The sequence below is a fragment of the Juglans regia genome, chromosome 9 (assembly GCF_001411555.2).
Source record: "Juglans regia cultivar Chandler chromosome 9, Walnut 2.0, whole genome shotgun sequence".
Taxonomy (NCBI): Eukaryota; Viridiplantae; Streptophyta; class Magnoliopsida; order Fagales; family Juglandaceae; genus Juglans; species Juglans regia.
Window position 1 is genome coordinate 3,395,265 of NC_049909.1, and position 23,538 is coordinate 3,418,802.

Below are 23,538 nucleotides of genomic sequence, written 5' to 3' on the forward strand. Positions count from 1 at the left end.
CTCTCTCTCTCTGCATGTTTTCTTTTTCTTCTAATTTTTCTGGTATTTTCTGGAATACGTCCATTAATTTGAATCTACATTAAGTACTGAAACCCTATACTAATCTTGTAGGAGTTTCTGAGTACAATAATGCTAGCTTAACGCTTGGGAAGCTCTATTGGACAGCCAAAGAATCGAATATTATTATGGCCATCTTTCCTATCTTAACTTGTCAATTGGGTAAGTGGCATGCATGTGTGCTTGATAATGTTAATTAAATTAATAGTAGTTCTGATGTCAATCTCTGGTACAAAAAGTTGCCAACTTTTGACATTTATCCTTTAATTGATCGAACAGGGACGGTGTGAAGGTCAAATAGAATCGCGATGAGCGGGGAAAGAACAAGAAATAAACCCTATCATTGTTCAAAACTTTTGTTTTCTAATTTTGCAATTCTCTAAAACATTTTCATGAGATGATACAATTTGTGGTGTAATATGATATAATTTGTATGCTTTTTAATTTTATGAAATTATTAGTTCTGATCAGTACGTTCGAATGTAAAGAAAGAACGTTCGAACATGGCTTTACGTTCAAATTAACATTCGAACATAATTATAGACGTGTGATAAATACGTTTGAACGTAAGGTGGTATTACATTAGAACGTATACACTCCATAAATGTTCGAACTTATAATGTTATGATTGAACAAGTATTTCTTAATATTCGTATGATTAAAAAAGATACATTCAAACGTACCGATTAACCATTCGACCATTAAATCTTTGACGTTTGAACAGTTGCCCAATAATGTGCGAATGCAAAATTCAAATGTCACAGCACAAACGTTTGAACATGTCTACGTTTGAATGAAAAATATCGAACGTTAGATATTTTTTGTTCAAATATTAATTAGTTGGGTAAACATTCGAACGTTATTCTATATGTTCGAAAGTTACTTTTTGTGACAGAATTTGACTGTTACAAAATCTCTTCACATTCAAACGTTGCATCTCACATAAGATATGATAAAAATGATAAAAATGATAAATCACATGCATGGGAGGATGCTAAGTAGCATTAATCCGTTTCAATAGTAAACTCTCAAGAGCCCGTCTTAGGTTTTCGGCAATCATGCAGATATGATACCCTAATCACCCCGCACATGTTTATCATGCCCAAAATGTTGCACATTCTTTCCCACTTTATGTATTTAATATACACTACCAATAAAAGCACAACATTATATTAACTATATTCAGAATTCAGTACGTACGCATAGTGCTATATATTGTTAATATAATCCCCACAATAAATATTTGACATTTATAATACACCTAAATTGCTAAAATCACAGCTAAAGTATTAAATAGGAATAATTTAAAGACTCGCCAAGCCCTGCAAAAAAAAAACACATAACTCATCTGCACTGTTCACAGTCACTTTCCCCCTTTCTTTTCGCCTTGTGTGAAAGTTCCATATATGCTTCTTAGGTTGAAACAGCAAATAAAAAAACTTGACAGAATAATCCAAATTATGCAAACATACATGAACGATTTTGACCACACTTTACACTATTTGCATTATTTGTTTGTCCTCCAACTTCTTTCTTAACACTCGGATTTTGCATTTCTAATGAAATTAGGTCGACAATTAATCAAAAGCTTGAAGTGATAGATTTTGATAATACAATATCGAGACATCACTGTCAATTGGTAGTCAAAATCACTTTATCCTTGGGAAAATGTTTAGAATTGACTTACAATATTATATATATATATATATATATTTAAGAGAAATTATCATCATTTATTAATAAGAAAAATTTACATTTAAGACCATATACATATTGAGATGTCCCCATATCAAACATGATATTATAAACTAAAATAATGCATTTGGAACACTACCAGTACATTAGTTTTTTTTGTGACTAGTTTGGTCTTCACTATTATTGATACTCTCTACAGATAAATGTCTAAGAAACAATACTCTCTAAACAGAGACTCAACCTCACCCTTTATAAAAAGAGAGAACTCAACCTCTACAGGCAAATGTCCGAGAGACAAACTCTTTTTTATTTTAATTAACAATAAGGAAAGTAGTAAGATAGATGTGAAAAAAGATGGATTACAGCTTGGACTAACTCTGGTAGACTTTGGAATTTGTAACGGCCTGTGAAGGCAACATACTTATATCTTTTCAGTCACAAAAGTCAAATCTGGAAGGTCTGGTGGTGGTGACTTTGGTGATCTGACATGTCTATCGAGAAGAGCTGGCGGAATGGGTGGCTTGTGAGGACCATGTGTGGTGGTTTTTGCAAAACCACCACTTTCCTCTTAAAGAGTTTCAACCTGTGAATCTGCTTATGCCGTGCGTGTCTCTCAGGAGTTGTCGAAAAGCTATAAATCTGCCTTTTCGACCTTGAAGAAAGTAATATAAAACTAAGTAAAAGAAATTTTGATAGACAAGGTGTGTGACACCCCCAAATTCCGCTTGGGATCGAACGAACATTTGAAGTGTCAAGACATGCAACACAAGGTTACCTGCCCCCGTTCATGACATATAAGATGCAATATTCATAACATGCATCTAGCATTATGCAATATTCGCAACAGATAATTTTTTTCTTTAGCAATACTATGCACCAAACTGAAATATCCCAAATACTTAAAACATACTTCATACATAATGACGTACTAAACAACTGAAATAACAACACTTGTCTAAAATGGTTGTGAGTGTTGGAGATTAAACACCACAAATACAAGTAGTAATGAGGTAGCTACTGTACTACCATCTACGTCACACCATCGTTTAGTCGATCATTTCCAGTTGGTCGATTCCATATTTTCTTTCAGATCCTATAATAAGATCTACCATTTGGGGGGAATGGTAGTTGGGACTACCACAATGAGATTTAATTACAAATCTCAGTAAGTTAACAAAAAACTTTCACACAAGTTAATGATGCATGCCTGGCAGTAAAAGTATGAATGCACAATCAAAGTCAATAGTAAGCATAACATGGAATAAAATAATAAACATAACATAACTTGACATAACATGGCATGAGTTGACATAACTTGAATTAAAACTGAAACTTAGCTTGACGTGACATGACATGTACGTGAACTTAAAACATAATATGGACTTGAAACATAACATGAACGTGAACATGCATAATTTGAACGTGAACATGCATAATTTGAACATGAACTTAAACATAACATGAACCTGAGCATGACATAACATAAATGTGAACTTGGAACATAACGTGAACGTGAACATAACATAACATGAACTTGAAACATATTCTTGTCTCATGGGGTCATCATGATAGAGTAGTCTTATCTCATGGGGTTACCATGATTGCTTAATCTTGTCTCATGGGATTACCATGATTGCGTGAACATAAACTTGAACATAACATAACGTGAACTTGAAACATGACTTGAACATGAAACACATGAACTTAGAATCTTATTCAGTAGACTTAATTAATAAAGTAACAATACGGGTGCTACACAGGTCCTCTTGAGCCTTTTGTCTCTACCGATTACCGCATCACATCACATGTGTCTATACCAGCTGTGAGTGCATTAATACGTACTCCACAATTGCTATGGCCCCAAATATTCTACGTGCCACAATTGTTGTGTCTCACGTAGTGTATGCTCCACAGTTTTTGTGGCCTCATACTTCATGCTCCACATTTGTTATGGCCCCATGACTAATTTGTTTGTGCCACACTTACTGTAGACACACGTAACATAAAGTGTGGCTCCATTGGCATTAGTGTCTGGCGCGCTCCAGTGACTAGCTAATTAGGCCCCATTCGCAACCTGTTGACTGTACTCCTTCAACCCAGAGAATTTCACACTTATTTAGACACTCCAGCTTGAACAAAGGAGTTCTACTAGGATATTACCCTATCCTAGCGCTTAAGGTCGTGATTGACATGAATAACTTAAATGGCATACATGACATTTCGTAATGTGACGTGACATGAACATGACATAAAAGACAGAAGTCCTGACGTAGCATAACATGACATGAACGCAAGATGACAGTCATGACATACATTGAGTCATAAATATAACAGACAACATTTCATAACATGGCATACATGTAATAAGCAACATTTCGTAACATGGCATACATGTAACAGACAATATTTCGTAACGTGGCGTAACATGTGACATGAAGTATATGTGACATGAAATATATGTAACAGATGGCATACTTAGCTTAACATGACATACTTGCAATGTATAGCAATACGTGACAGAATATTTTGTGTAACGGATGAATAATTCATGACAGAATAAATTCTATGTAACAGATAAATATGTAATGACTTGACATGGCACATATGATAACATGCATACATACACATTAGTTCCCTTACTTATCACTCATACACATTAAACTAATAGTAAGTTAAAAGCTAACTTACCTCGGTCATTGCGCTTCTAGATAAAACTCAAGTGCGATCACAAGAAACTAAAAGTAGTTATTTCTAAAAATTAGAACTTAATCACTAACAATTAGGAATATGGAAAAATATCTACTTAGAGTAAAATTACCATTTTACCCTCTACATGTGGGAAAATGACCATTTTACCCCTAACTTAAGGATTTTGCATCCTAACTCCAAAAATCATCAAATTCTACATACCTTATTTAAATTTTGTCCTAAGCTCAAATATCAACTTAGAAAAATTTAAAACTAAATACAACCATTAAAACTCTATAGGGCCGAAACTTACAAAGGCTATTTCCTTTGATTTTTTTGTTGTAATTCTTTCAAATTTCAAAACTCATGATTAAACCTTCGATTCTAAGCACAAATTTTGTCTGGAGCATATCCGAAGCCCGCTGTACTTGGCCGCTCATATAAAGCCACGTCAAGTGATGACGAAGTAGATGACAGAGGGGCTTCGGATCTAATGGTTCATAACCCACAGATTGCCACAGAAACTTAGAAAGTTTATAGAATTTGCAGAGAGAGAGAGAGAATCAGAGGCAGTGTGTATATATATTTTATAAAGAGAACGCCAGAGAAAGCAGCCATTCCGGAGCTTATCCATCTTCTCCAGTTTCTCCGCAACCCAAGAGAGAAGCTGTAAACTAATGGGCGAGGTCTTGAAGAAGCCATATAATCTTTTTTTAATCTTACTTCTATTTTCCATTTCGGGTTTAGTTTTTGGTTGCTTTAACGTTTGTTTCTCTGGGTTTTGATATCGGGTTGTGTTTGTTTAGGAGGAAAATAAACCCGAGAGAATAAAATGGAGGAGAAAAAGCCAGAGGAGGAGAAGAAAGAAGAAGAGAAACAGTCCGAGAAGCCGGCGGAAGAAAAGAAATAGGAAAAGAAAGCGGAGGAAGGAAAGGATGGGAAGGAAGCGAAAGACCAACCTGAAACACAAGCTCCTCAGGAAATCGTGCTCAGAGTCTACATGCATTGCGAAGGTTGTGCCCGCAAGGTCCGACGCTGCCTCAAAGGCTTCGAAGGTTGTGGTTGTGGTGGTCTTTGTTTCTTTTTTATACACTCAGAGAAAGTTCTGTTCCTTGTTTTTTGAATTCCAAGTCTTTTAGTTAATTGAAATGTTTGTGTTCCTGTTCTTGTTCGTGTGTGTGTTTGGGTTTTTGTTAGGGGTGGAGAAAGTTATAGCAGACTGCAAGACTTAGAAGGTGGTAGTGAAAGGCGAAAGGCCGATCCTCTGAATGTTCTCCAGAGAGTTCAGAGGAAGAGCCACTGGCATGTCCAGCTCATCTCTCTGATCCCCGAACCGAAGGCCGAGGAAGAGAAGAAGCGTGAGGAGAAAGAGCCCCCCATATAACACTCTGTTCTCGCAGGGATAAAAGAGTTATTCTCTAAAATTTAAAACTCACAATTTATCAATATATTTATAGATTCTAAAATATAACGTCATCAGAATACTACAAAATCTCTTAATAAAATTCATCATTTCTCATAAATCTTTTATGAGTAATCCACTATACTGAAATAATCATCTCATCGATGTTCCATAATCCTGATCCTTATAAGCTGGACTATTCAAAAATCATCTGAAAAATAATTGGAGATAAGGGGTGAGTTATCAACAATTTTGTAAGCAGATGACATATACTAGTGTGTAAACATGAGTATTTTTACAGAGTTCAGAATGCAGAAACAAAGCATTTCAGTATCAATATGCAAATCTTAACAATACATATTATCAGAAAATCAGAGCGACTTTTCAAATATTTCATATTCAGAAAACCAATTTTTCATATTCAAAGACTCCTTTGGCACAACATGACTGAATATCTTTATCTTATCATAATATATCAGAACATCATATCATAACAGAGACCATGTTTAACCCCCGTAGTAAGGTTGTGCATTCTGTGAAAAGCCAAACAAAAAATAAATCACCAAGAATATCAAAGCGATTGCACTCAGAACAGAAATCAACTTTTATATCCCGTGGTAGGGCCAGAGGTTACTATGACATCCCGTGACAGGGCCAGATGTCACTATTATATCCCGTGACTGGGCCAGAGGTCACTATTGTATCTCGTGACAGGGCCAGAGGTCACTATTATATCCCGTGACACGGCCAGAGGTCACTATTGTATCCTGTGATAGGGCCAGAGGTCACTATTATCTCTCGTGACAGAGCCAAAGGTCACTATTGTATCCCGTGACAGGCCACATATCAGAGCAAAACTGTAACGCCCCGTTCCCGGAGGTCCGGAGAGTTAACTCTCCGGACCTCCGGGAACGGGGCGATACCAACTCTCTCCGGACCTCCGGGAACGGGACGTTACAGTTGGTATCAGAGCCAGGTTTGAATTCTGCATACTATAAACCTTGGAGGTTTAGATTTCTGTGGGTTCATAGGATGTAAAAATTTCAGTATAGGAAATTGAGGACTATAAAGACGGTTATGTGGATATTTAAGGTTTTAGATTTTGTAAGACTTTATGATTGAGTTTTGAGACTTTGATGTTTTGGGATTTTTAGATCCGACAAGTTTATTTTGTGGACTATAGGAGATAATTTTTATAAGAATAATTCAAGGTTTAGATTTTTGTAGTTTAGATTCTAAAGATGTATGAGAGTTTAGAGCGATGTCGAGTTTACAATTATAGATGGTAGGAAGGATTATATGAGTTGGTTAAATATATGGCTAAGGATGGGTAAAACAAGTTCAAGATTTTAGTGATATATTTATTTAATTTTAACTTGTTTTAAATATTTTAACGGGTAATTATATTTTGTTTATACATGTTTTGTTTTCTTTTTCCTAGAACGTTTAACTGAGTTTAAGATCTCAGGATGACTGCTAGTCCTCGAGTTTGAAACTTTGGAGATTTGAGATTATTCAGATTTTATGGACTGAATATTTGGAGGTTTGAGGTTTAGAGATGATACATACTTTAAAAATGATTTTGAGGAGATTTAAGGTCGTAGAATTCTCCGAGTTTCATGATATGATTTTTTTATGATATATATGGTTTTAGCACTTGTGGACCTATGGAATGAGTTCCACAAAATTTGAGGTTTTAGATTTTGCATAATTTAAGGAAACAATTCTTATGACATCTGAGTTTTTAATTTCAATAGGCATATTCTGTGGACTATAGAAAATAATTCTGGCATGTTTTAAGGTTTAGATTTTAGGTTGACTTCGTGGAACGAGTTTTGATTAGGAACTGAAGATTTAGACTTGTGATATCGATGTATTAGAGTCTACATACACGTTGGGAGACTTTGCAAAATTAAATATGAAAAGTGGACGGAGTGGTTAATTGTGGTGGTTAGATCTTTTTAGATGTACTTGATTTGAGATACAATGTGTTTAGGATTATAAGTTGTTAGAGTGCGCAACGGAAGCATGGTTTTGGTGATATGATAGTGAGTTTATTTTGTTACTCATTAAGGTTTTATATTAGGTGGGGAATTTGAAATTTATTTTTGGGTCTTTAATTGTATTATTGAGGTTAATATTTTAGACTTGAAATAGTAGTGTGCGAGATCGTGAATGGCTAGAGAAATTATGGGAGAATACGATCGACAATATGGGAGGGTTAGAATTTGAAACATTAGGTTCGACAATTGCGGAATATTAATTAGGTTTGACATTATGATTAACGAATGGGTTAGGCATGGAATTATTATAGTGGATAAATATTTAGGCCTTGTTTGTGGTACTAGCAAATTTCGAGGACGAAATTTTTTAAGAGGGGAAGAATGTAACACCCGGACCCAAAATTGGTATAATTGGACTTTAGATTTTTTTTTTATTTATTTTTTGGAGCTTGATATTTTAAGTTTTTATTTTACGAATTTGAGTAGTGATTTTCTTTTAATTTGGAGATCTTGGCCGTTTATTTTTTTATTCTCCCCGCATATTTATTTATTTCATTAATTTTTTTTTTTTGGTTTGTTTTCTGCTCATTTCCGTCTATATTTTTTTTTCACACGGTTTTTTTTTTCCGTCGCCCACAGCATGCATGCACACACACGGTTTACCCTTCCATCCGCACACACGTCTCTTTATCCCTAGGGTTTTTCTTTTGTTTTGCTATATTTATTTATGCTACACTTTTCTCGCACACTGCACAGCCCAGCCCCTCTTGCCGCTGCATTTCATCTTCCCCAAGGCTCCTCAACCCCACGATTCACCAACCTGCCCTAGCCCCACGAGAAACTGCAAACCACCAACACCGAAAGATAACCCACTTCGGAAATCTCCACCACGCACGGCCAGCAGAGGGAGATCTTCATCACGAGTCACCCGCTGCGCGTAGAAGCCTCACGCCGCTGCCCTGCCACTCGAAGTCATAGCCTAGCAATTCCTCCTCTTTGCAAACAGCGCACCCCTTCTTAGCCACCATGGTAGACCTCACCACCGTGACCACTGCCCAGTCACACGAAGCTGTCACCTAGCGTCCCGTAGCCTATACAGCTAGCATCGGACTGCTCTATTTTGGTATCCAAAAACAGAGCATATTCAGCCACCTTGAGCCCCTAAAAACACCCTCCACCGAAAGCTCCTCCGCTCTGTGCCCCCACATAAACTGCCAAGGAGGACGTCTCATCACCCCTGTCTGCCGCACGCTGCCTCTGTTTCCTCGGTAAGCTCACGCCATTTCTTGTTGGTGTCTCTGTTCTCTCGGTCTCTCCCTCTTTCTCTCACCGTGTGCCTCTTTTGCTCGTCGCCCTCTCTTCCTCTCTCAGCCAGTGACCAAGCGCCACCACATATCTTATGTAGTCTACCGCTAGCTCCACGCCGTCGTGCCGCCATCTCTCCTTAAGTGCTGCCGCTATACTGTTGTTGAGTTTTCTTATTTCCGCTCTCTAGTAGTCCATTGCAAGTTGTGCGTATATATATAGATATATATATATATATATATATGTATATGTATTTTACGTGAATTATAGTAGGATGTATTATTACATTTTTTACCCCTTAAAGCATACCTCTAGATTTATTGTTTCGGGTATTTGATTCTGTGAGTTTATATTATGTACTTTGGATTTTGAAATCATGGGTATATAACGTGGATTGCACATGATTTTTATTTTTAGACTTAGGCACATGTGAGTTTTATTTTGTTAAGTTGTTTTTGTAAAAGACTAATTTTTTTTTAACAAAATATTTTTATGAAAATACTGACGAATTCTTGAAGTGATTGGTAAATGCAAAATCTTATTTTAAATCCTTTTAAAAGAATATTTTTTTGATTTAAACAAAAGTATGATCATCTACTTATAATAATTTCGATATAATTACGCTATTTTAGTTTTATAAATTATAGTAAGATCTCAATTGTAAATAAATTGGAATTTAATGTTTTAGTCGGAGTAATTATGTTGGATATTGATGAGTTAGATAGTGATGTTGGTATTTTAGGAATGATGAGAATTTAGGTTTTTGAGGAATTAAAATAGGTTATTTAGCATCTTAGGCTTAAATATTGTGATACGTGTTCGATTGGAAATTTATGAGAATTACGTGATTATTTTATAGGTGACGATTAATTATTGTTCGACGTTTTTAAGGAATTCCGAAAAAGCTAAGAAGTTCAGGTAAGTGGGGTTCCTATGCTAAATTTTGCACTAAAATAAAATGAGCTGAGGTTATTTTTGAAAACTATACAATTTGATTTTTGAAAAGAAATTTGAACTACCTCAGTTATTTGTTCTGCATTACTTATGAGATTCTGTTTAAGAAGAAAATATTTTCTATCATGACTGGTGTAGACATGAACTTATTTTTGACATTTTGTTTCTGAACTTTGAAAAAGAGAGCGAATATGAAATTTTGTGCATAAATTATGTTGTGATATGATTTTGTTCTGTTCTCAAGATTTTGTTCAGTACTCTGTTTGGATAAGACGTAATTTTTGAAAACCTTTGGCATGACTCTCTGATTCTGAATTTGATTATGTTTCCACTCTGTTCAGTTACAACCCTGCCACAGGTGATAATAGTGGCATACGGCCCAACCACGGGTTACAATAGTAGATACGGCCCAAGCACAGGTAATAATAGTGGATACGGCCCAACCACGGGTAATAATAGTACATACGGCCTTGCCACGGGTTATAGTAGTGGTCCCTGTTTTGAGTGCACACCTTGGTGACAGAGTGTTTTATGTTCTGCTTGGCTATCCGCAGATGCACAACCCTACCACGGGAGTTATACATGGCCTCTGTTCTGATATGATGTTCTGATGATGATCATCATCATTTATGCTATGCCAAAGAATATTTTTGAATGAGAATATTTCTAAATTTTCGCTCTGATATTTTTATAACATGTTTTGCTTCCGCACTCTAAAAATGAAAATGTTTTATTTTGCATTCTGATTTCTGTATATGCTCATATTTACACACTAGTATATGTTCTCTGCTTACTGAGTTGTTGATAACTCACCCCTTATCTCCATATATTTTTCAGATGATTTTGAATAGTCCAGCTAAGGATCAGGATTATGGAGCATCGGTGAGATGATTATTTAAGCATAGTGGTTTACTCATAGAAGATTTCTGAGAAGTGGTGGATTTTTATAGAGAGATTCTGTAGTATTCTGATGACTTTATATTTTAGAGTCTATAATACATTGATGAATTGTGAATTTTCAGTTATTAAGAGTTAACTCTCCGGACCTCCGGGAACGGGGCGTTACAAAAACAGAATCAGAATCACCATATCAGAATCAAAATCAAAGTAAGAATAGAATCAGAAAGTTATGCCAAATGTTTTTCAGATGCCACATCATAACAGAGTACAGAACATCTTCAAAACAGAACAAAATCAGATTACAAAACATAATTTATGCACAAAATTTCATATTCGCTCTTTTTTTCAAAGTTTAGAAACAGAATGCAAAAAAAAAGCACATGTCTACACCAGTCATGATAGAAAATATTTTCTTCTTAAACAGAATCTCATGAGTAATACAGAACAAATATATGAGGTTGTTTTCAGATTTCTTTTCATAGCAAAATATGCACATTTTTCAAAAATGACCTCAGCTTATTTTATTTTATGCAAAGTCTAGCATAGGAACCCCGCTTACCTGGACTTCTTAGCCCTTTCAGAATTTTCCTAAAAAATGTCAAACAATTAACAATCGCCACCTATAAAAAAATCAAGTAATTCCTATAAATTTCCAATCAACCACTTATTTCGATATTTAAACCTAAAATACTAAAAGAACCTATTTTAAATCCACAAAAGCATAAATTCTCATAATTTTTAAAATATCATCATTTTCTAAAACCGTTAATATCCACTTAATTCCTCTCACTATTATACTCTAAGTCATTTCTAAATTGCATAATAAAATAATACTCAATACAACTATGCCACAAAAATACATCTCTAGTTTAAAAAATTCTCTTAACATAATTATAACAAAACTGATTAAAAGTTAGGAAGTAAAAATTCCATTTAATAAAAAAAAAAAATAGACTAATTAGTTTCTCTTTAAAGATCTAAAAAAAAAACATTTTGCACTTATTATGTACTTCTAAAATTTATATACTAAAAATACATTATTACTAATAATATACTTCAACAAATTTACAAACATCCAGTCCACATGAATAAAAATAAACCAATCTGATGACTTTCAGATAAAAGGGTAGGGATGTAATTTAAAATTAAGTGAAATGCTTGAATGTTTGCCTAGAGGTTACGTGTGGTCTTAACAAAGACTATGGAAAGAAGAAACAAGTTACAGGGAGGAAAGGAAAGTGTGAGATACTCACCGAGAGGCACAACCACCGTGTGACAGTAGACCTAGTGGCTGGACGAAAAAACTTCCGCGGCAACCTCCTTTGCAAGTGACGGTGTAGTCTAAAAGGGAGAGAGATAAGTGAGAAAGAGAGATGAGAGCACCAAGAGGGAGACGGAGAGTGAGGGAAAAGGAGAACACAGGGGAAGGAAATGGAAGCTTACGGCAGTGAATGGAGATCGACCTAGCAGTGACTCGCGACTGGGCTATGGTGTACAGCGGCAAAAGGCTAGGGAGCTTTAGTTGTTGGCAGTGGAGGTGGGACGATCGACTCTATTTTGGGTGTCAAAAACAGGGGACCTGCAGTGGCTTGAACGATGGCTTAGGGCGGGGCGCGACGGTAGTGTCGAGTTTGATCCATGGGGTTGCTGCTACGGGAAGGACGCTGGTGGCAGCGGCTGGGTTGTGGTTACTTGAAGGTGTGGTGCAGTGGCAGTGATAAACTGAGTGAAAAGAAAAGGAAAAATTGAAGCGGCTAGTGCACATGGGCGTTGGTTTCTGCAAAGAGCTCCCTCCACGGCTGAGTGTTACTTCGGTTTGGGCTTAGGTTGTGGAGGGCTTCCGCACACGAGAGGGATGGGGAAGGTGACAGCAGTGCTGAGCTGAGGGCTACGGGTTGTGTGAGTGAGGCGTTGAGCTTGCAGGGACGAAGACTGTCGTGGGAGGCTGTTTGCGGCTACTTCATTTTTAGGAGACGAGTAAAAATATATAAAGAGTTGATTGACAAAACCTTAGAGAAAAATAGGCAAGAGACGTGCAAGATCATGCATGCCATGGACGAGAGGGAAAACTTAGGGGTGAAAAAAAAATATAGATGAAAAGAAGAAAAGTAAATAAATAAAACATGTGGGGAAGTTAATGTGTGGAAAAAAAAATTAAAACAGAAATTAAAACAAAATAAATAAATAAAAATAATTGAAATTGATTGGGTCCGGGTGTTACATTAAGAAAGAAAGAAGAGGTTCTCTTTCTCTATAATTTTATTTTTCCCCAGAAATCAAATCCTTGATATTTGATAAATGCCCCAAGTTTTATATTTTTTATTCATTTGGGGGTATCTGGGCTGATTATGTTATTCTCTGATACAGCCTCAGATTATCACAGCGGTTCTGAAGGTTCACATGCATTGTGAGGCCTGTGCACAAGAAATCAAGAAACGCATACTGAAAATGAAAGGTACGGGACTCTTTTTTTTAATCCCCACATATGCATGTATGACTCATGCAAATTTGGCTTTTACTTAATTAGCGAGTATGTATAATGATTCCATACGCGACTAACGGTTTTGGCCATATTACTTTTATTTCTAAACTCTTGAATACCTTTAAAAAAAAAAAAGTTTATTCTCTTTCAATTTCAATGTAAGGTAAAAGAAACACAGAATCCCATCAAGCTTTAATTGGATTCGGTTTCGATCTTGTACTGAATCAACCAATTTAGAAAATCTTCAGGTTTTGTTTTTGTTTTGGTCTATTGAGTGGAGTCGGTCGAGCCAGATCTAAAGAGCTCAGAGGTGAGAGTTAAGGGTATGATATCCCGTATTTTAGTGTATTTTAACTGAATGATTATTTTAATTAATTTAAATATTAGTTCTCTTGTTTTAAAATTTATTAGATTTCTCGTTGGATTTAATTATTTTATTTTACTTAGTCACTGTGTTTAAATTAATTTTATTTAAATTGTTGTTTTGAAATAATTTTCGTTGAAATTTTGTGACCCAAGTTGTGAGGTTTAGACCTTATTCATTTCCCTCCATTTTTCCTTTTCCTCTTTTATTTTCTCTTTCCTCTTTTTCTTTTTTCTTTTTCTTTCTTTTTCTTTCGGAACCGCTGCTTCCTTCTGCGCGCAACGTCCCTCTCTCCCTCTCCCCATGCATTTTCCTTCCTCTCCCAGCCCGCCGCCGTGCGTCTCCGTCCGACGACACCGCCCAGCCCACGGCCTTCCCCACTCTCCGGCGAACACCTCCCTCCAATCTCAGCCCTTCCCGCGTCGTCGTTTGCCCCCACGCGCAACACTATGCCGCGGCGTTCCTTGTACTCACGCACCGCCGTCGCGCCACCACCGGCCACCATTTCTTCACCACTTCATCCTTGACCTCCTAGCAACCTAATGCACTTAACCCCAGCTCTGATCTGCCACTAGTGAAGCCCCACCATCAACATTTCCGTTTTGAACATTTTGGCCTTAAACCGCCCTCTACGCCGCCACCCACAGCCACCACCACCACCACTAGCTTCACCGACATCCCTAAGCCATTTCCTATCAATATTAGGTCTTGGTTTGTCCCCGTTCAAAAGTGGTTTTTGAGACCCACGGCCACAGTGCATTTTGCATTATTCCGTTGCTGTGCCGCCACTTCTAGCATCTCCGTGATCTTTCAAAAATTATATTATAACATTGTAAGTATTTTTCTAAAGAACTTTTGAGATTTAAATGTATTTTTACACTAACTCATATTTACCGTTAATTGGTTGGTTATGCCGGACTGAGTCCGAGAAGTAAGAGGGTCGGTTGGATTGGATGATGGAGTTGTTTGTGTGATTGGTTTATGCTATGAAATTTGTTGGCTGTTTCGGATTTAAATATTGGTGTTTTGAGTTTGATGTTGGTCATGGTGGATATTGGTGATTTTTAGAAAGTGATGATATATTTTAGGATTATGAGGGTTTTAAGTTTTGAGAAATTAAAATAGGTTATTTTAGAAACTTAGGCTTAAATATCAAAATCTGTGATTGATTGAAAACTTACGGAAATTATGTGATTATTTTTTATAGGTGATGATTTATAGTCGACTCGACATTTTTGAGGGAAACTCTGAAAAGTTAAGTTGTCCAGGTAAACGGGGTTCATATACTAGTTTTGCATAAAAGAATTGAAATGAAGTTGACTTTGAAAATATTCATGTTTATTTTTGAAAAGAAATCTAAAAACAACCTCAAATGTTTGTTCTGCATATGCATAAATTCTATAAGAGAAAGTATTTTCTATCATGACTGGTGTAGATATGAGCTAGTTTTGTGCATTCTGTTTCTGAACTATACAAAAAGAGCGAATATGAAAGTCTAAAAGTTTTTGTTATGAATAAATGAAGAAGTTTTGGTGTCTGTTTATTTCGAACATGTGAAATGATCTGAAGCTTTTCAGTATTTTGTTTTGATATGATGTGTCATCTGAAAACATTGGCATGAAGTTCTGATTCTGTATCTGAATGTGATCTGTTTAGATAATGTTCCATTCTGTTTCTGTTAAGGCCCAGCCACGGGTATAATGGTGGTTTATAACTCTACCATGGGGGTGAAACATGGTATACGGCCCAACCATGGGTATAATGATGGTTAATAGCTCTACCACGGGGGTGAAACATGGTATACGGCCCAGCCACGGGTATAATGGTGGTTTATAACCCTACCACAGGGGTTAAACATGGTATTTGCGCCGATGTGATGCTATGAGACGATATGAATATAACGTTTTAGTTTGGATATGCCAAATGATTTTCTTTTTGAGAACAAATTTGTTTTTCTGAAAATTTCGCTCTGATGATTTGTAACAAATTTTGTTTATACATTCTGAAAGAAAATATGTTGTTTCTGCATTCTGAAAGTAAATGTCTTGTTCTGCATATCGAACTTTATAAATGCTCATGTTTACATGCTAGTATATGCTCTCTACTTACTGAGTTGTTGATAACTCACCTCTTATCTTCACAATATTTTTCAGATATTTTGATGGTTCAGCTGAGGATCAAGATTATGAGGCATTGGGTGAGATGATTTTAGTATAGTGGTTTAAGCATAGGAAGTTTTTTTTTTTTTTTGTATTGTCAATTTTTATTAAGAAATTTTAAGGTGTTATGATGACTTGGCATTTTGCAAAATTGGTTATATTGAGGAAATTAGATTGAATCGAATTTTCTATATGATATTGGGAATTTAGAGTCTTTTTTTATATTGTTGAAATGTGAGTTTAAGTGTTAGAAATTAACTATCCGATCCAAGCGGGACCGGGGCGTTACAAAGGGAGTGTTTGACCCAGCAAAGCTGGTGGAGTACGTGTACAAGCGAACTGGAAAGCATGCGGCAATAGTGAAGCAAGAGTCGGAAAAGAAGAAAAGAAGAAAGAGGAAGCCAAAGATGATGACAACAAGGACGAGAAAAAGGCCGAGGAAGATGGCGGCGGCGGCGACGACAAAGGGGACAAGGTGGCAGTGATGATCAGGAAGAGAACAAAGAAAAGAAAGGAGGAGACGAGGAATCTAACTCCAAGCCAGACTTGGGAGGAGGAGTAGCCATGGAAGAGGAGATCAACAAGGTGGTGGAGCTTCAGAAAAATGCATATTATTATTACCCACAAAGGTATGCCATGGAAATGCAGGCCTACCCACCTCAGATCTTCAGCAATGAGAACCCAAATGCCTGTTCTATCGTGTAATGTAAAAAGACAAGATCAAATAAAAAAGTAGGATAAATGGTGATGGGGAATTATTTGTTATTGGGAATGGTGAAAATGAAGTTGTAGATTTGGTCTTGTGAAATGTGAACTGTAGAGTTTTGTGAGCACTTTCTTTCTTTCTATGAACTATAGATCAGTTTTGCGATTCTTTGTGGTTACGAAAAAGGAAAAATAAACATAAAAAAGAAAAAAAATAATTGCACTATAGCAGAAAAAATAAAACAACGTAAGGGCCGACTCGTTTTCTCTCTCCAGCGAAAAGGCTTGAAAAAAATCTTATAGTGGACACCCTCCTCCCATTTGTATTGTCTGGATAACATTCTACTATTTTTTTTTCCTCTAAAATTTTCAACTATAGCACACAGAAATGTTGATCTATTGCTTTCTAGCCACCTAAGACTTGCCAATCATCGATCCTTCGAATGGTAGAAGTAAAACGTAAAAAAGTGTGGCTCGTGGTCTTCACGCACGACCCAAACCGTGCATGGATCTTAGGCGCCACCACACCACGACGAGTATGCTGCCAACACACGGCATTTTTGGGATCGAGCCTCGAATCTCTTAGATCCGATCAACATCCAATCTCCTAGTGTAGCGTGTGGTCCTCTTGCGTCACCATAGTTCCTGGCAGTCTCCTGTCGGCGATTCGATACTTCTCTAACTTACTCATATGTTATTGCTCATCCAAACTTAGGATCGTGGTAAAAAGGTAGTGAAAGTACTTTTCAGTTAGTCTAGACTAGCGACATGCAACACATATATCTGTATTATAGTCCATTTATCAGACTGTATCAAAATCGTTTCAGGTGGCTTCCTTTTGTGATAAATGTGTGGGGGTCAAGTCCTTGGCCCCAAATCCCCCTTTTTTTTTCATGTGTTGTCTTAGTTAGTATGGGATAAATGTTGTCCCACTCTGTTATCGCTTGTATCCTATAACTGTTTTATACATCTATACACTACAAGAAAAATAAGTATATTTGGGAAGATAACGACTATTGGCGATAAAAACAGACTCATTTTGACAGAAAATAATCATTTTTACTGGAAATAACTGATCACAAATAAAAAATTTTCTTATAGTGATAATATGCTTGATTAGAAAAAAGAAAATGACATTTTACTTGCATTTAATGTGTTTGCACTAGTGGGTTGATTTTATAAAAGCTATGGTGCGGTTTGAATAGTGAGTTGAAATGAAAGTTATATAAAAGATTATTAGAATATTATTTTAGGAGTTAAAAAAATTGAATTGTTTCTGATATTTTGTGTGGAAATTTAAGAAAGTTGTAATAATGATGAAATGAGATAAAATGAAACACTTATTATATCCAAACAAGAAATTATGGGATTGCATCCACAAATCACAATTGCAAAACAAAGATATCAGTGCCCACCAAAAATAGAAAATAAATAGGCAGTGCTTTGGATTTTAGTACGTAAGTGGTGTATGGGAGGGAGCAATTATGAATGCATGCGTGGTGCCATGGCTATAAGATAGTGCTCTCTTTGTTTTCGAGTATAATAACATGAATGTGATGTCACGTTGATAAGATATATGGTGCATATACTATACTTATTTTGTCTCTCATAATACAATGTTTATTTTATTTCTCTTTGGATCTATTTTTAGAAGGAAAAAAGATTTCTTTGATTAAGATGTCTTCAATTCTATGCGTCTAATACACTTATTAAACGCAATTTTAGTATTAAATAAAAGAAGAGATAATTTAACAGATTTAACGTGATTCGTTAAATTAATCTTATTGTAAAATAGATCTAATATATTATATGAAGTTATGTTAATTTATGAGTTTATTTTTATGAGATCTCTTTCTGCATGTGACATTTATAGAAAGAAATATTGACAATCATATTTCTTTAAAGATATTGAAATAACTAGTTGACATATAATTCGTATTCAGGGATCAAAAAAGATAATATTTATTTTTTAGATAAATATTGTTCATCACATTAAATGATAGTATGGTTATTGATGTATTATATATATTTTTTGATAATATGATGTAATATATTTTAAGTTTTATGTAACTTGTTGGACCAGGCCCAGTTTGCCAGTTTGACCTACAAGGCCCGCAGTTCAAGGGCCCACGGGAGCATGATATCAACAAGAGAGTAATATTATTCGCATGGAGATAACGCCTTAAGATGAAAACAGTTATCCTGAGATGGATAACCCCTATAAATCAGAGCAGTTATCCCCTCTTCCTTTGTTAAGGGATAATTAGAGATAAATATAGGAAACAAATGGTTATCAACTCCCTGGACACGTTCATGCATCCTATAAATGTTACATGAAGGTAACAAATACTCTCTTGAAATTTTTGAGATATTGTATATTGAGATTACTTGTCTAACTTAGGCATTTATCATGGGCGCCCAGTGTCGACGGGTTGTTTATTACAGGTCATTCGAATGGCTGGTGGTGTGAAACACGTCCTTTACAGTGGCATTGTCTATGGGATCTTTGTAGACTTCAGTATGATTTTCACATGCGATCTCAAGCAACCCGTGATCAAGAGATGAATTTAGCAAAGATAAAAGTGGGGATGGCAGAGGCCGAACAGAAACTAAGAGAGGTTGTGATGGTAGTGGAGCAGTTGCAAAAGGAGAACGAAGAATTGAAACTGCAGAACGCCACCATACCACCTATCCAGAATGGGCAGGTAGAAGGAGATGCACACAGTGCAGGAGGTGTGAATATGGAAGACTTGAAAAAGAAGAAGCTACAAGATGAAGTACACAACCTTGTTGACAAATATGAAGAGATGAGAGGATCCTCTTCCGCTGAACAGTTGCTCATCCGCACTGACCTCCCTTATAGTCAAGAAGTGATGGCGGTTCCCATCCCACCAAGGTTTAAGGTTCCTCAAATTGACTTATATGACGGGTCACGAAACCTTGTGGATCACATCAAAAACTTTAAAGCGCACATGACCCTCGGCGGCTTTCTTGGGGAGGTGGCGTGCCGTGCTTTCCCATTGACGTTGAACGGAATAGCAAGAGGCTGGTTCGGGATGTTGCACCCATGATCCATTAGCAGCTTTGAGGAGCTGGCCAAACAATTTCGTACACAATTCGTGACGAGTAGGAGGCTCCACAAACCTCAATGACACCTATGCCCGTTTGAGGGTGGAGGAATTACTTCTTTAGTCTCTGTAACAACCCGCTAGAAATTCACTAGTGAAATTTTTATTGACTTCAGGAACCTCGTGAAAACCCCATGAGTTTTTACAAATCGACCAATCGCACAAGTTTTAGTCTGTCAATATAGTCAGTGTTATTACTCACTATGGTGCTAGAATATATGAGTTTTATTTATTTGAGATAGTTAGAAGTGTCATAATGCGTTATAGTCTACGTCATTAGACTCAGTTGATTATTTAGGATTTTATGGCGCAATAAGTTTATTTTCATATTTTCGGACGAAATACCTGTTTGAAACTAGGAAATTATTTTTAGGAGCACTTCGAGGTTGAATTTCGGTAAACGATTTTCATTGTAAATTAATATGAAGATTTATGAATTTTTAGTGCGAAGTTTATGATTCACTTTTTCTGAGTGAATAGTAATCTTGGTAAGCGCACCAATTGCAGTATTTCAAAATCACAGTGTGGAATGTCTAAATTAGATTAGAGAAATTTTATTTGGACACTTGGAAAGATTTTAGCCACACTTAGTGAATAATATTAGACACTTGGCACCATGATGAACATTTGATGGATTTGAAGGAATCAAGGTGTGAGATCATGCCACTTAAGCAAAACTTTGTTTCATCTGATCAACCAAATTGTGCCAGACCAAAGAAAGTTTCAATCGTAGTGAAATCCTAAATGGTTGGAATACAATTGAAAGCTCAAAAGCATGGTTGAAATCGGAACCCTAAAAGGTTTCCCCAAACCCTAAAGTTGGGCTTCAAATCCTTTCTAATCCGATTTCTAGCATTGTGTTTAATCACTTGATTAAATCACTTCCACATGCTACTAATCCTTCAATGTTTTGTTAGAACATCATTATCCAACTTTCTTAACCTGGAAAAATTGATTGGGCCAAGTGATATTGGATTTGGGCTTGATAGCAACCCAAACCCTCTTTAAATACCAAAATTTAGGCACATTCGGTTTAGGCCCATTAAGGCCCACGACTTTCGTCACCATAGGATTGCTATTTGGATATGTTTTGCACCCCACTTGGCTGGCCAGATCTTTACAAAGAAGGGTCTAGAAGGTTCTTGAAGTAGAAAGCTAAAGGGTCACGTCATTCTTTCACTTTTACACTCCACTTTGAGAAAAGATCTTGGACTGATTTTTGTTTATTGTAATGAGAAGAAAAGGCCAACACTCAAGCTTTTCTTCAGTCCTATCACTTTCCCTAACTTGTGTAAGAGGCTCTCAAGTCCACTTCCCACAAAAAGCAACCCTCATTTACACTTTTCCTTCATAGAACAAGAAAGACACTCTCGGACAGTTTTTCTTATCTCTTTTGCATGCCTGCTTCGAAGCTTTTGTAAGTATTTTATCACAAAGTTCTCTTCACAAAAGTTGTTCCTTTTGGAGTTTAGTTTATGTGAATACCTTATTTGTTGCATTTGAAGATCATTGGTCGGTCAAAAGTTGTTTAGACCCCAGAAAGGTCATTCTGGGCGATAAACTGGAGAGTGTGTTATATTTTGGTGTTTTTGACCAAGCTAATGAATAGATCTTGGTCCGAAATTTTTATGGAGTACTTTTAACATGTGTATATGATTATTGGTTAAGGATTTGTTGCATGATTAAAAGTTTTGGTGAAATATTTTCTTAGATCTAGAAACTTAGAAACTGGAAGAGGAAAAATAGTTTTTGTTTTGAGAAAGTTTAAATCTTTATGGTTTAATCTTATTCCAATGGCTTTGATATTCTTATTGGAAGATCCTAAGCCTATTATATACATGTTAGAATGTTATTTTGAAGATATTTGATGTTAGCTTCGAAGATATGAAATTTTATGCAATGAGATATTTAGTTAGGCCAAAGTGATGATGTTCTTGGCTAAATTTATGTTTTGGGTGATGTTTAACCATGTGATCATGAGTTTGATGCTTGGATCTGTTATAGGACACCTTTTTAAACCATGTGATGTTTTGGTTTGAAGATCACTTCTTTATAAGTCATGGATCAAGAGGTTGATCAAAACAAGTTAGAAACAAAATTCTGTTTTGAACTTAGAAGAAAAACAAAAAAGTTCAAGTATGGTTTTAGTGACTTTGATGACTTTTGTCAATGATTCAACACATGATTATTCTTATGAATATGTTATGTATATAGTTGAAGAAAAATTTTGGTTTAATCATGAGTTTTGAAATTTGTAAGAACTACAACAAAATCATAGGAAATAGTCTTTGTAAGTTTCGCCCTATAGAGTTTTGATGGTTGTGTTTAGTTTTAAATTTTTCTAAATTGATATTTGAGCTTAGGACAAAATCTATATAAGGTATGTAGATTTTGGTGATTTTTGGAGTTAGGATGCGAAATCCTTAAGTTAGAGGTAAGATAGTCATTTTCCCACATGTAGATGTTAAAATGGTTGTTTTACTCTAAGTTGATATTTTTCCATATTCCTAATTGTTAGTGATTAAGTTATAATTTTTAAAAATCACTACTTTTAGTTTCTCGTGATCGTATTTGAGTTTTGTCTATAAGCGCGAAGACCAAGGTAAGTTAGCTTTTAACTTACTATCAATTTAATGTGTATGAGTGATAAGTGATTACATATTTATTTGTTACACATAATTTATTTTGTCACGAATTATTCATCTGTTACACAAGATATTATGTCACGTATTGCCATACATTGCTATACATTGCAAGTATGTCATGTTAAGTTAAGTATGCGATCTGTTACATGTATTGCATGTCATGTAATATTCATTATTACATGGATGCCATGTTACGAAATATTGCATGTTATATGTATGCCATGTTACGAAATGTTGTCTATTACATGTATGCCATGTTATGAGTTACATTTATGTCTCAAAGTATGTCATGTCTGTCGTCTTACATTCATGTAACGTTACACTATTTCAGGACTTCTGTCTTTTATGTCACGTTCATGTCACGTCACGTTATGAAATATAATGTCTGCTAGTTAAGTTATTCATGTCAATCACGACCCTAAGCGCTAGGATAGGGTAATATCCTAGTGGAACTCTTTTATTTACGCTGGAATGTCTAAATGGATGTGAAATTCCCTAGGTTGATGAAGTATAATAAACAGGTTGCGAATGGGGTCTAACTAGCTGATCATTGGAGCGCGCTAGGCACTGACGCCGATGGAGCCACACTTTATGTTACGTGTGTCCACAGCAAATGTGGCACAAATAAATAAGTCATGGGGTCACAATAACTGTGGAGTATACACTACGTGAGACACAATAATTGTGACATGTAGAATATGTGGGGCTACAACAACTGTGGAGTACGTATTAACACACTCACAGCTGGTATAGACACCTGTGTTGTGATGCGGTAATCGGCAGGGACACACGGCTCAAGGGGACCTTGTAGCACCCTTATGGTCACTTTAATGATTAAGTCTATTGAATAAAATTTCAAGTTCATGTATTTCACGTTTAAGTCATGTTTCACGTTATGTTATGTTCAAGTTTACGTTCACGCAATCATGATAATCCCATGAGATAAGATTAAGCAATCATGGTAACTCCATGAGATAAGACTACTCTATCAGGGTGACCCCCTGAGACAAGAATATGTTTCAAGTTCATGTTATGTTCACGTTCACGTTCA

The 23,538-nt window shown here is 36.0% G+C and overlaps 1 pseudogene; it reads left to right on the top strand.

Moving 5' to 3' along the window:
* Positions 1–5,272: 5,272 nt before the first annotated feature.
* On the top strand, positions 5,273–16,797 carry LOC118349476 (annotated as a pseudogene).
* Positions 16,798–23,538: the final 6,741 nt, after the last annotated feature.